Genomic DNA, 15,544 nt, shown 5'->3' on the forward strand with positions numbered 1-15,544 from the left:
AATCTTCACTAATACCCAAACTGCATGTTGCACTTGCATTATCCCCCCTTAGCACATTTTTTCTGGTCTTAACCCACGTGAACACAGAGGTCAGACAATTTCCTGTCCTCTGCCTGGCAGGCCTTGATGTGTCTGAAAAAACACGTTTGAAGGCTGACATCATGTCACTCCTCTCTCTTCATTTCTCCGCAGAAAATAACTTCAGTTCCTCCTGCCCTTCCTCAGAGTCTGTGCCCTCATGATTATTTCTTGAGCTCTGATCATTCTTGTTGCTTTTCTCATGAAACTCTGCCATTAGTTTCCACACACACCCCCCTCCTGAAGTGGGATATCCAAAAATGGGTTCTGTACGGATGAGAAAAAGATCTCACCCTTGTCAGACCCTGCCTCTCCAACTCAGTATGGAATATCAATATGGAAAGGCTTCATCGGCCACAGCAGAAACAAACAGTATTTAAGGGTCTATTAAGCTCAGCTTTCAGGAAATTGCAATTTGGCCTCATTGTGTCATTTGCCAGCATTAATAGACATTAAGTCTACTACCCCATACACTAGGGTAGGTGAACACACACCCAGAGGGAAGGAAACTTCTTGATGCTGTTGGATCCAGACATGGAGTTCCCCAAACTGCCATGCAAGGGCTCCACTACCAGTGTCCTGCTACTAAAGGTCATTTGCCTTCCTCACACACGAAAAAAAGAGATGCAGAAAATCTGAGATGAGAGGGAGAAAGTGCTGACCTACTGTAACTCAATCAGCATTGGTACAAAATGATGCTTGGATAGCAGGATCATATCTTCATTCTTTCCTTCTCTTACAAAACTCAATCCTGTTCACACTCAATTAGTATAAAGTTTGCTGGAGACTAACTTTCAGAGTCAGTCTCCCAAGAGACTGGTCAGTAGCTTTAATAACAAGGAACCTTGTGCTGTGCAGCTGCCCAGGGCTTATCTCGTGTAGTATTTAGGATTCCATTCAAGAGCAGTTCCCCTTTGTCTACTGCCTTCATAAATAATGGATACATCTTGCATTAGAGATTAGCAAAGATTGTTAAGCTTCCTTTTTTGCATGTGCAAGATTTGGTAGCTTTTGAAATATTGATACAGTTGTGCAATTTGGTGCACCTATGAAGTTTTTAAGCAAGAAGTAAAGAAAAAAAAAACAGAGAAGAGGAAAATGATTGTAGATCTAAAAAGCAGATCTCTGACACTCAAAACCATCAGAAAATGTGATCCTTCCATTTTTAAATCTATGGAAAAATAGTTGCATTACAAACTTCTGTAATATTCTTTTAAGACTCTACAGAGATTGCTGTAGATTTCAAAGCAATTACGGTAGGAGGTCATGAAAAGCCTTCAGGAAATGCTGCCAAGGTACTGCACCATCTAAAAGGAAGAACACAGTGCTGGAAACTTTTCAAACAGTAGACAAAGGAAGACAAATTTTCAAAGTCCTCTTTACTCGTTTCACTGATTTTATTTTTACTGTAATACTTTACAATTGCATCTCTTATCTTTCATATTTAACCTTGGTATTCCTTTTTGGAAAAAAACACAGATAATTCACTGCATGTTTTGGTGGGAACCAGCTTTATCAAGACTGGTGACTTCTGTTTTTTCTTTTGCATGCATGCTACCGAGTTTAACTGTCTAAGCAGTGACATTGTACTTGCTATTGTGGTTCTTTGTATGCAGTGAAGTCCTATTTCCAGCTCTCTGGCCCATCCCTTCCGCATATCCCACAGACAGGACTCTTAAGTGCAGCTTATTACAGGGACAAGTTAACCGGTAATTTCATTGTGCTCCGTGGCTAGGATCCTGAAATGCAGGCTGCCTAGCCAAAAAAGGGTGGAAAAAACTGAAAGACTGCATTAAATAACCATAAAAGTTACAGGGTCTGATAATACCTACAGTTATGGCAAAAACATTGCTTTCATGCTGTGGCCAACTTGCCATTATCCAAAGCTATGGGAGAGGAGGAGAGGAATAAAGGCCTGAAATAACCTAGCTAATGGAAAATTGCAGGCAGTATGGCACTGAGCAACTTGGTGCCAAGGCATTTGAATGGTTTGCTGTGAAGTCAGCCAGGATGGCTGGTGCCACATTAGTGCTTATATGCCCTTCCGGAGCACGCCGATTCTTTCAGAACCACACAGTTGTGGCCTTTTGTCCACGCTCCACGTTGCAGGGATGCTCAGAGCTGGCTGAGGAGCACAGCGCGGTTGTATTCAGGGCTCTGCAGGAGTTAGCTCAGGTCCAGCTGGACTTAGTACCTCAAGCTTAGTGCCAGACTTGCTAAACTGAGGCTGGCTTCGTGCAAAGCCACCTTGAGCCACTGGGTGCTTGGACACCCAAGTTGCCTCTGTGCAGAGCAAGATTCAGTCTGGCGGGATTAAATAGTTCAGCATACAAAACATACAAAATTCGTACAAAATGTACAAAACTGGCTGAGCTTTCTCAGAGACTAACTTACTCTAGATATGGTATGGCTGTCTATGCAACATTCTCTAAACTACCAAGTCTGGCCAGATCAAAACTGCCTCTGTAATCATCATAGAATTTAGCCTGAAATTACAGATCACTGAGAATGGACTGCTTTAAGACAGGGCATCTAGACACACGAGAGAGAAGAGATTTACTCAAAGTCTCGTAGCATGTCAGTAAGAAGTCCACAGCTGCTCACTATCTCAACTGTTTCCCAAACTTTAGGTCTTCGTCCAGGCTACTCTGTGAAAACAAGGCTGGAGTCTCTGTCCTTGCTGCAGGGAATGGCAGGGTGAGGAACTCCTAACTTGTCAAATGGAAACTGTAAAACTGATCGTTCAGCAGACAGAGAGAGGAAATAACAGGACTGAGTTAACGGGGACTGAAATATTCAGCTTTCATGACCACACAGGGATACCACAAAAACGATGAAGAAAACAAAGCTCTTTGGAAGTTGGAAAGCCAGGGACAGGTACTCTATACCCAAATGGATTAGCTAAGGCATGACTGACTAGAATTACATGTGCCTTTCTAAATTACCCATTTAGCAGCACTAGGGATGTGAAGAGGGCAAGAGAGACCGACCACATTGTTTTCTTTTGACTCTGAGGCAGACTGTTTGGACTGGAAGAGGATCAGAACTTGCAACAAGCTCTTCACTCTTCTAAAATTCATCAGATTACACACAATGCATCCGAAAGTGGCTTAGCCTCTCCTCATATCATAAATATGCTACGGAAAGAGAGTGAGAAAATACACAGAGAAATTACAATATTTGGAACTTTCCTCTCTTTCAGTTTTCTTCTTGGTGACCTCTATTCACATTCCTCCATGAGCTACCATTTGATTCCTCTCTTCCTCCAACTTTTCCTATTAAGAAATGTGAAATAACCCACAGAAATCTTTCAAAACATAGAAACAGGGGCACCAAGTCAGGGAACATCAGTACAGCCCAGACTCCCATCTCTAACGGTGGGCAGCAGTAAATGCCTAGAAAAGAACTTAGCAACAGAGCAAGTGCATGATATTGTTCCCAGAATATCTATCGAGCACACAGCAATTTGTGGTTCAGAGGATTCCTGAACCAGACATGGTGATTTTGCATGTAATAGCCCCCAATGGATTCATCTTTCATTAAGTTGTCTAGTCACTCTGGAACCCATGCTAATTTTACTCATCTACAGCATTTTGTGGTGAGGGGGGTCACATCTTCAGCATTCTGTTGTTGCTTAAGGTTCTTGGTTTTGATATTTGAAGGAGATATTTCAGGAAATATTTCAAGAATTGACAGACTAGGGTTGATGAATGGAGGATGTGATTCTCCTTCAGAAGATCAGACAAATGTATCTCTACCTTTAAACAAACAAAAAACCCACAGCTGAGCACAATGGTAGCATATGTTTGTACACGGTGAAAGTACTTGAGTCTGGTTTCAGGTGCAAGCCTTTTGTCATGCACAGTTGAATCTATCAGAAAAGTTCTCAAGAAGTAATCTAAACTTGGCTGCATAGTGGGACTGTGCAGATATATTGCTTTTTGATAAGCATTGAACTGAATTTATGCTGCAGTGTTGCTAGACAGACTCACTCCCATGGAGTTTCATAAGCAGCATCTTCTGTTTTCCACCATTCCTTCTTGCCAAAGAAGACAGTTCCCTGTGCAATTCCTCATAACGGTCAAAGGAATTCACAACAGAAGCGTGAATTCTATTGCATACTGAGAAAAAACAGATCCTTTGTGCCTTAAGGTAATGGAGCATATCTAAAATAATACAGCACAAGCATTAAGCTCAGCAAGAAAAATTCTGTTCTGTTACCACTAGCTTATTGACAGAAAATGAAGCTGAAAAATTTGGCCAAGCGTACTTCTGTAGTTTCTTCATGCCTGGTTGTTGTGTTCAAACAAAGGCCTTCTCTTTTCCACACAATGTAAATGCTCCTTGTTCAAACCTAGAGTTCATAACTTAAGAATTTGTTCCTAGAGAAATTGTTTTATTGTTGTTACTAGTGCTACCGAGAAGAAGACAAAAAAAAAAAAGTTTTACCAAAGCATTTAGGATTCTCTATTATATTAATACAGACAGAAAGAGGGGAAACCCTAAAGCAGTGAGATGACTTTGGACAGCCTGGCCAGCAATAGCCGCTGCAGCCTGCTGGCATGCCCAGTTTGACCTGCCATCAGCTGGGAATTGCCACAGAGCGAGGTGCTGAGATTTGGAGAGAAAGCCCTGGCAGAGAGGTGGAAGCCCAAGGTACCCACAAGGATACGTCACCTGATTTTGTGTAGGTGGATGAGGTTATGTTGCACCGAAGGTGGACAGGGAGAAGGGAAGACCAGGGAGAATTTGCCCATAGGATCTGCACAGCAAGCTGGAAGAGGGAAAGGAAGACCTTCAATAAAAATGCTGGAAGAGGAGCTGGGAGGAGCAGAAAGAGAAATTAGTATGATGGGAGACATTCAGGATGATATGACCCAGCACAGGACTAACTAGGAACAGAAAGTGGTTGGAGAGAAATCCAAAATCATTTATAAACTCCAAAATGCCTTCTCTGAAGATGTGGGTCAAGAAATGTAATAATAAATGAAAGGGTCAAAGACTCATATTTTTGACTCTAATATGTGCAAGTATCTTCCCCTACACAAAAGTCTGTCTTTCCAGTGTATTGTTCTTTGCTGAGTGGTGAATAAATTCTGCTTTTGGAGTTCAGGGGGGGTGACATCTGCTTTCTGCTTCCCTCTGAGGACACCAAGGGTCCAGAAACCGTGGGATGGTGAACAGCAGTGGTGTAAGCAGGAGAGGGGACAGAGTGGCTCCATAGATTACTATGGTCCAGCAAGCAGGATTTTGCGGAGGAAGAGTGGGCAACTAGACCACAGGGCTGCCGTTCAGCTGACTGACTGCTTCTCAGCAAGGCAACGCGAGGTGGGAGCTGCAAGCAGCCACAGGACCACAACCGTCCAGAGGGAGAACCAGAACATCCCCGTCCCTGTTGAAGTCCACACTGAAAGCAGGAGAGAAAACGCTTTCAACTGCCGCAGCCCCAAGCATCTCACCTGGGCTCTTGCACCCTCAGTTCAAGAGGATAAAGATTTTGCCCCGAGGAACAGATGTAGGTTGTTCTTCAGCCACTACTATGTCATGCTGTGCTGTTTGCTGTAAACTTACATTCAAAACAGAGCTGGACTTTTGAACTGGAGGCCCTGGGGAGGCAGAGCTATGTACCATTACTAAATTTAGAAGCTTCAGAAGTGGAAAAATGGTAAAATGTTTTGCAAATAGCGAACTTTTCAGGATGCAGTGCACAAGAGTGGTTCCACACAGCCCGGCTGCTACGAACAGATGATTGGGAAACGGGCAACCATTAATCTCCTTCTGGAAAGACATATAGATTCCTGAACTGTTCACAGATGACTTCAGATACATCCAGAATGAAAGGCCTGATTTTTCTTCCTGGCTCCAGTCACACAGAGCGTTTCACACTGGCATTTCTGCCTAGGAATCGCTGTTCCCTGAGGAGGCATTTGAACCCTCTGCAGAAACAGATGAGTCTATGTAAAAGCTGCCGCATTTCCTTGCGGGAAGGGTGGTTTTGCCCTATATTTGGCACCTTATTTTTTTTTGAGAAGCTTCATAGGTATCATCAAAATTGATTACTATGTCAGATAATCACGGTATTTTTGGCCTTTATCGCCTTCAGCTCAGTTCAGAGTATTTAATTATACTTCAGGTATAACTTACTTTTCTGTACAATCTTCAAAGACATTGTTCTGACGGCAACATACAGCCACCTCCTCAAATAAGTTATTATTTCTTAATATCGAGATACATAGTGTTAAGTAGGATACCTTACTACTTTGGGTCTTGCCGTGGCTTGTTTACAAAGATCTGTAAGAAATCTGGCTTTGGATTTCTCGACTCTTCTGCGAAAGCCCATCCACTGCATTGCATCACCACATCTGCTTCATGTAAGCTCCTTGAAGTTCACTGGGACTCAGCATAACGAGTAGCAGCTAGGGGTTAGCTTGGCTGGTGGGGGCAAGTGAACGTTCATCTGCAGAACCCTGCTGACAAGCACTGCGGTCACTACAAGTGATCTGTGTATTTCCGTGGATATTCAAAACAGTAAGTCCAAGTGGCTCTTGGGATCTACAAACTGCAATAGATAAAGAGGAACAGAAAAACCCCAGAGCTATGCTTCCTCCTTTAGTTTTTATTCATTAACAATAGAGATGCAGTGAAATAAAATGTGTGTACTTAGACCACAATGCTTTACTATTTAGATAACAGAATTATTTAATAACGAGGTAAAATCGCATAAAAATTAGCATTTTGCCTCTCTGTTGTGGAAGATACAATGCAGACCAGTGGTTCAGGGTAAAACTAGGATAATACAGTTGCATGAATTATAAGACAATATAATTTAAGAGAAAATGTAATTCTGTTGCAACACCATCTCTTGATTTAAGTTGCACAGCAGGACAAGGGTTTCCTAAGACAAATTTGATAACCACCATAGAGGTTTATTTCTTTTTTTAGTTGCCTAGTTACAGAGTTTGCAAGCACATGTTACAAGGTTAGCCCATTTGTGAGGTATCCTAAATATGTTAGGCCTGAAACTATAGCCTTGGCAATGCACCAGAGACCCAAAGGTTTCTTACAGGAGACTCTGATATGCATCGGTTTCCAACAAAACCTACAGATTAAGATGATTTTTGGCATACAAAAAGGTCCAGGCTAGACCCAGATGGACAATGACCCAGTGTTTCTCCATGGGTTAGTCATGAGGCTTCTTTGTGATTCAATCCTTGATATCTGTAATATGCAAAACAAAGGTATATTTCCTTCATTTCTATAAAGAATTTTAAGATCTACAAATAAAAGAGTTGTATAACAGAGCTGAGTACTGTTATCCTAAGTAACACTACTGCTGTATCTTAAATCGATGTATCTATAATCTATGATTCATAGATTTGCTCTCTTATTTTTGTGGGGTTTTAATTATTTTCAATATTTTCTGATGTCATGCTCTAGAATTTGCAAGGATTCACTTTCCTCAGGACTCTGGTCTAGAACGTGAATTGCCATGGTATCTGCTCCTCTCCTGTATGGTCGCAAAGGTAACCTTGAAACTGTGACGGCATCATCAACCGGTGCAGTAATGTCTTCCTGAGGCTGCAAACAGTCTGAATTTAGCCCAATAAACCACCTGTTCATATTCCAGGGGACCATGCATACACTGTGATTCTGTGGCTAGGGTATAAAATTTGTCTAAGAAAAAACAGGCAGTGCCTTTTTACACAAAACATTTCACCTTCTCCAACCCCTTCTCTCCAACATGTTTCCTCTTTTTCTGCCCTACCGTGACTGCTGTGAATCTGCCCTTTCTTCAACCCTCTAGAGGCAAATTAATTGGATTAAGCGGTCACTCCTTCAACCACCACAAAAGGAAGCAGGGTGTTAGAGATCCCATCTGCAGCTCTTCAGGCAGAAAGCCGTGCATGCAGGAGGCAGAACCGGGCAGCCCAAGGACCAGCTGGGAAGCTGGGACCAGCCGAGTCCCAGCACGGAGCTGCTGAAGCCGCCTAAAAGCAACATCTTCCCTTTGAACAAATGGAAGGGAAAGAAGGTGCTGAACAAAAATCAGCCAAGCCAAGACCCGAGGAGCAGAGCCTAGCCAAATGAGAGGTGTAATGTAATAAACTCTTCCTCTGATATAACCTTTGTTGAGAAAAATCACCGGTTAGTTTCACTGCCAACTTTAGCAACAGTCAGCTGTCAATTAGCGATCACTGATTATCCATTCTGCTCTTGGTAACTCCTAAGACAGCTCTGCACAAGCCCAGGTCGGGTCTAGAAACAGTATGGGCCCTTCACAGGGAACTGTGTGTGCCTGGTAGGCATGATGGTAGCTCACTGTTTTTTCTTATTGCATGTCTTTATAGTCTAATTTGGATATGTTTCGTATTGCTCTTCTTTTTTCTTCAAGCCAAGTGTTCACCTCTGTCTTCCCTGCCTCCATTTTGCTAGATAATTAGCAGCTATGTGAAGCATACTTATGGGATGAAGGTGGGCATGGAGAGCTGGGAGCAAAGATTAAGGCCCCATTCTTTCACCTTAGAAACAGCATTTTGTTTCAGAAGAGCCCATGAGTGTTGCCATGGCACTTGGGGATTGTTCTTGTGCGTTGGGTTCCACTGTGTGGAGCTTCTTTTAACTTTCTGGCATTTTCAGTGATGGGGCTAAACTATAAATTCTCAGATCCCTGAACTTTGCTCTTATTTTGTGGTTTGAGCTCATTTTATTGACTGATAATGATTTTATAATAAGAGAATTGTTTCACTCATTAGCAGTGCAGTGACTGCTGGAGGTCTGTGCCCAGCATAGATTACTTAATCCAAGCTGTCCAGATACTTAAATTTTAGCTGTTTCAAATGAAGACTGTTTTCACTGAGTTGGTTTCTGTTAATTTTCACTGCCCTCTGACAGCTGCTGCACCAGAGTTTCCTTTCTGTAATTAGTTATTACCAATTCATACATATGAAGAGTTTTTAAATACGAAAGGTAGCTGACACAGGTGCCGTTTGCACTGCCAAAGAGGTCAGCCCAGCGGAAAAATGACTGTAGCGGGGAGAATATGGGAGACCTTAGAGAACCGAACTCCTGCCGTATGAAATGTCATCGGATGTGGCGAAAGGCCTCCGAGGCGCGCAGCCATCACCCCCCCGCCGCCCACCACAGCCGCCCAACACTCCTCGGGAAGGGCTCCCTCGCGCTCTCCCGGACCCCTCTGTCACGAAACCAAGCCTGCGGCTGTGCATTTACAGCCCCGATATACCACGGGTTGCAGCGAGTAGTGGACACGGAATGCTAGTGGCCAAGGGTAAGGCCGTGAAGCAGTGAGGCTGCCAGGTTAGGCCAGCCGTCGGAGCTTTTTCTACTGAGACATCTCCAATGGACGAGTCACCACCCGCCAGCACAGCAAACAGGCGGACAGCCTTTCCGCTGGCAGCGACGGCTTAACCAGGGATCACCATTCCTTTCAACCGCTCGTTTGTGCCTCCACGAGACTCCCTCGGCGGGGTCAGCCAAACTCTGCGCGGCCGCTCTGTGACCGATGTGGGCTCACGAGAGTTCTCCCAGATTTCCCAAGGCAATTCACTGCACCCCCCCCCAACAACAGCTTCACCAGCACCAGTCACAGGACAGTGCAGGGGAGCAAGAAGGCAAGGAGACGAAGAGAGCTGCAATTTAATTAAAGCCATCGCTGACAGCAAAGGAAACATCTGCGGACCCACCGCGTCCACACTGGCTGCAGAACGCCTGAGCCTCCCCTCGTACTTGTCTCTCTCTGCTGACTCCTGACAGAGCCTAGGAGACCTCCTCAGGCTGAACACCTAGCTTTGAGATGGTTAAAGTCAGATTAAAAAACCCCACCCAAAACATCTCTGGGTCTTCAGTGTGAAAGCACCACATCCTGGTATCTTGTTTGCTAACCAGGCTATCAAACGCTTCATTTCTGATCACGCATCTCTCCCGTTGCCCCCTCACTACCAACTCTTTTTTTCTCCCCATCCTTTCAAATTGTATCTTGACCTTTTCATTTGCTCTTGCTTCTCTTGTACCTCTTTTCCCCTTTCTTTCATGTTTTTTATCTTCTCTTTTTTTTTCTCCTCTGGTTTCAGCTTTACGTTTCCGTACTTTGTTTTCAGTGAGCCGCTGCCTCGTGGGTTGTCACAGTAACACCTCGTACGTAATTAGCTCCTGTGCTCTTCGTCGTACTGTTGGGTAGAGATCTAATTGGCCTCTCAGTTTCCCTGCTACGACTCCGTGGCCAGGCCAAAGATGGCCTTGGTTGTCCCTTCCTCTTCGTGCTAGCCATTGTCCTCCTGAACCTCTCTTCACCCTCACCACCCACGTGCCGTTGGTGAGGAAGGCTGGGAAGCAGCTGATGGAGCCCCAGAACCAGCTGTCTTCCTGCTTTGGTAGCTAATCAAAAACCTGCATTCCTCAAATTTGGAGCCAGCAAGTCCGAAGCCAATCTTCAGCAGTCGTGTGAGCATGTGGTTTCGGGCTGGCGTCACTGACTTTGGGGAGTTGCATGCACCAGAACCGCCCTTGGGCCACCAGCACCAAAACCTCCGAAAGATGGAAACAGAAATAATTCTGAGAATTGAAGCAAGGGGTGGCTGGGAAGGAGGGGGGAGGAGGAACAGACATGCTCCTCGGTGTTTGCCAAGAGACAGCTTGCTGTTCAGTCTGGTTTATAACCATTAGCTTATAAAGACGTACTTCTCAGCTCTGCTGTGCAGTAACACCGGAGAGTCAATGCTCTCCAAGTTGCGAAGGGCCTCTGCACAGCCTGTTGTAACCAAACAGTGCATTCGATACGTTTCCTGCAGGTATTGCCAGCCATAAAAAATATCCCAGATTGTTTAGCTCCATTAAAGAAAGCAATTACACTGTCTTCGTTCAGCCAGACTGGCAGGCCAGCACCACTGTAAAGGAAATTCATCTCCAGGATCCGCAAATGACAGAGCTGGCTCCCCTGTACAAGAAAGCTTACTGCAGCAGCATTAGCTGCAGCACCTTTTGTTACATTCTGCTTACACTGTACAATATTGGGTAACTTGATATTTGTCCAAGTGACATTTAAATTTAAGTCCAGAACAAAGCTGATCGTCACCTTTTGTGAAAACATTACGTGAGAATTTTAGACCCCCGTGTCACTTGATGTAAATCAGCTCTGTATATAAAAAGCTACGAAACTACCCTCAGACCCTGTAAGGGTGATAATTTTCACATAATTTTGGTGTGATTATTGTTCAGCCATTTATGTGTGACTATGATAAACATACTCCCTTGGAATTAGTCCATTTAAAAACACATTTCCATGATCAGCTTGCCCTTCTTAGCCCTTCTTGACCCCCACTTGGTAATTTCTTCTAAGTCATTTTAATCATGTTTTATCATTACAAGGCTTCTTAATAGGACAGTCTAGCCTTCCTTTCTCACTGCATGAAACACTGCTGCTGGAGCTTGATTTGCATGACCTAAATGATTTTTGCAATCACTGCTCTCCAGTTGTTTGTCCTGGAGGGACAGTGAAGGATTATACTGTTTTAAAAGCATTTCTATTTAGCAAATACCTCATTTGCAATAAGACATCAGCATTTACCACATTCATAATGCAGCTTGTCCTGCTAATAAATTTCATCTCTGCTTCAATTTCCTTGCTTCACAGAAGACCAGAGACAAAGATTGCATAATTGAGATCCAAGAGCAGGTAATAATTCCTTACCTATTAGCCCTCCAACTGCAAAGCTGTAAGCTTGTTCAAAACAGTTAATCAGCAGCTTGCACCATCCATCCTATCACAAGGACCCCACATGAGGACCTCCACAGCCCCCTGCATAAAAAGGGAGGAAGACCACTCTGCTTGAAGTTCTGTCCCTTGTGCTACTGTTCCTTTCTGCCTCAGTTTCCCTTCATTTAAAAATAAAAGATTAAAAAAACTAGAGGCTTTTAGCACCACAAATACTTTGAAACTGAGGATGATATTTCTTCTATTTGAGGGACTGATCCAATCAATAGGAATCTCATTATGGAATTAAATCACTCCTAGTTCAAGCCCATTTTGGGGAATGGGGAACAGAAAACCAGTGAGGTGAGGTGAAGGGATGGCGTTCAAGCCTCTTCCAGCTGCTCTCCCACATGGGCTGTTCTCAGTACCAACAGCTAACGAGGGTAATACTCGCTAGGCCAGGAGCTCTTAAGCTCATTTCCTTTGCTGCCACTACACAGATGCACTGAGGAAGAGCTCGGTGAGAGGAGGAAAGGTCTGAAGTTTCCCCATCACACTGTAGCTACGCAATACAAGAAGCACGATTTTCTTCACAGCAGTAAGCTGAATGAAAGTTTGAGTTGATTAATGACCATGGCAGAAAAAGAACCTGTAGTGAAAGCATTTATAAGTCACTGTACACCTTCCAGTCCGGCAAAGGTTTCTTAAACGAACTACTTCATGCAGCAGTTGCTGTTAAAGGGAGGCATTCATCTTGCATTATTGATTTTGTTTATTCATACGGGTCTTCACAATAACCACCAATGTTATGTCAAAAGCAGCAATAACCAATTTCCACATCTTCTTGAAATAGCCTATATCTTTGTTAAAGCAGGATATGTCTCTGCCACGTTTCTGTAATGCCTAGGACATTGATATTGGACCTATTAGACCTCATCATAGTAGAAGGAGTAATTATTTTATAATCCTTGTAAGAACAATATAACTCAATAAAATATTTCCTTTGCTCAGCTTCCATATCGAGATGATGCAACAGCATCCAGCTCCATAGTTCTTTCATAAAACGGGTCTGTTTCTGGCAAATGGAAAGAACTTCTTTGGGGAAACATTTTTTTTTCAATCTGTTTTTGAATCCGAAACATCATCTCCCTCAAGACCATCAGCAGCCCAGAATATTGCTGCTCGCAGCAGAGCGCGCTTTCCTCCACACTGCAGGCCTGCCTTTGTAGGGGACAAAAAATCAGCTGAGCCAGCAGACACTTGTTGAATTCTGAGCATTCTCCATCACCCACCACAAGTGGTGAGGGCAGCTCGGCTGCTGGCTGCAGCAGGAGCGAGACAGAAGGCGTATTAACAGAGTAGACCATAAGGCATCTTATCAGGTTACACAAACACACACAAGTACACACACGCACACACAGAGAAATAGTAACGGCCCAAGAGAGACAAAAGCAATTTATAAGGTTTCCACCTTGCAGTGCCAGAGCAAGTGAGCAGATAGACAGCTCCCTAAAAGGTGGCAAATGGCCGTAACTGGAAGTCTCAGTATTACCAAGCTGTTTCTCTGCTAAATTTGGATTAAAGGGGGAATCACAAAATCTGTTGTTGAAAAGAGCAGAATCCCCTATAGAGCCAATAACACCCTCAGAGCAGGTGAGGTTCACAGTGAATTGATACAGCCCATGCAACAACAGGCAATGTGAGGTGTCATTTACAGAAAACCTAATATTTGGCAGATAACTTCGGGTCTGTTGGCTGAAGCAGAAAAAGCAATCAATACGCGTTGGCAATATTTACCTACTTACAGTGCTGCCAAATGTGAATTTGCAGGAGTGTATTGGCTGTTTTGAACTGGTCTTTGACTTTATCTCTTCACAGACGAATGTGGACTGAAACTAGAATAATCTACATTACAGAGAAAGAGATATGGCAGGAATGCACAGGGTCACCCCTATTATTTGTTCTTGCTGTAAGAGTCACTGCTGAAAAAATTAGGTCAGATACAATTTCCAAAGGGATTAAGTGAGGTAAATCAGATTGATAACAGAATATGAGCCTGAAAAAACTCACTGTGTCAGACTTGATCACCCTTCTACCTGGAATAAAACCTAGATTTTTTTAAAAATTGGAAGAGAAATTTTGGGTTTTAGAAGAACAAGCCCACATCTGGTACATTATCTGTTTCCAGCTGTCTCAGTCTCCCTTCCTCTCTCCCTTCAGGCAGTGGCTTTTAGATGCACCCCCTCAGAAATACAGACTGAGACATCAATAGTTATATGATGTGCTGCAAGTAAGGAAGAACACCTACAAGATAGAAATGCACCCTACAGCAATAAAAAGTAGGACAAACATGACTTCTCCTTATTTAATTTGATTCATGATCGCTATTACAATCAAAGTGCTATGAAAATTTCACTGAAAAACAATAATAATTTCAAATATCAGGTCCTAATTAAGAGCAGCAGAAATGTCCCAGTAAGTCAAACTAACGATCCATCTCATCCAGTATTCTGTCTTCTTTGTGGGCAGTGGAAGATGTTGTTCATGGAGAACATGTGAGTCTAGACACTTTCTGTGGTCCATTCTTCTCCATCTCCCAAAAAGCAGAATTGCCATTTGAGGGATGTTAGATGGTACGTTGCTGCCTAGTGCTGTTAGCACGTTTACTGACTTTTTATCTGCAAATTTGCCTCATTTCTTTTTGTCTTGCTGATACCATCTGCCTCCCCAACCTCCCATATCACTTGTGGAACACAACAAAGCCTTTCTACTCTCCATCCACGTCTTCGCAGGGAAGGCCCAGCTGACTCCAAGAGACAGACCTTGGGCCATGAACGCCAACATGTGGGTCCCTTCCTGGAACAACATCTTCCTTCTCATTCTGCAGAGGCCAAGAAATAGTTTGCAACTGAAGAGCTGGTTTCTGTGGGAGAGCAAAGGCAGGAGAGGAAGGTTAGCTATTTGCAAGTTGCCAACAGAAACAGGGCTCTCCTATGGTCATACAGAATTCTAAAAAAATTAAGCAACAAGCCTGAGACATGGAATAAATCAAAGGAAAAACTACCTGTTGTTCTAGGGCTTTTGCTAGCATTTCTAATTGTGGAAAGAAATGAGAAAACTGTCAAGTGGAATCTCTTTGATACGGCTGCATTAAAGGATAACTTCCATTCCCCAGATGCATGATCTAACTCCTAATGAAAGGTGTGTCCTGAAGGACAGAATTTGGCCTTATGTGAATCTAATGAACCCAACATCTTTAGCAGGCTTCTCAAATACTCCTTTGTTCTGCAAAGTGCTTTACTGTACTGTTTACATGAAAGAAGCTGCACAAAAAAAATTAGTCAGATTAAATGCTCTAGGGCCAGATTTCATCTGACCTTCCCGTGATACATGAAGCAGCAGGTCTGCTCCCTCACTGGGGGACTCCGGTCAAACTAACTTCCCTTTGCACTGGAGGAGATAATGAAAAGTTGAGGCCATCTGCATATTTGCCCTGCGTAGCAAAGCTAGGGAAGAATCAGTGCCCAAGGTGTAACCTTACCTTTCAATAATAACTAGCTTATAAAAGGATTGTGGCTTTCCTTAAAACTGCATCTGCAGGGTGGAGCTGCTTGCAGACTGTGGGGTTGAAAGGCCTACAGGGACTGTTGATATAACCATACAAAGTTGGGAAAAAATTCAAAATAAAATGAAGCTTTTAATGAATCACAAAGCTATACTGTCCCAAGCAGGTGATGAATTCTGAATAATTAAGAGCTT

Source organism: Haliaeetus leucocephalus, unplaced genomic scaffold (genome assembly GCF_000737465.1).
Source record: "Haliaeetus leucocephalus isolate CR32 unplaced genomic scaffold, Haliaeetus_leucocephalus-4.0 Scaffold151, whole genome shotgun sequence".
Classification (NCBI taxonomy): domain Eukaryota; kingdom Metazoa; phylum Chordata; class Aves; order Accipitriformes; family Accipitridae; genus Haliaeetus; species Haliaeetus leucocephalus.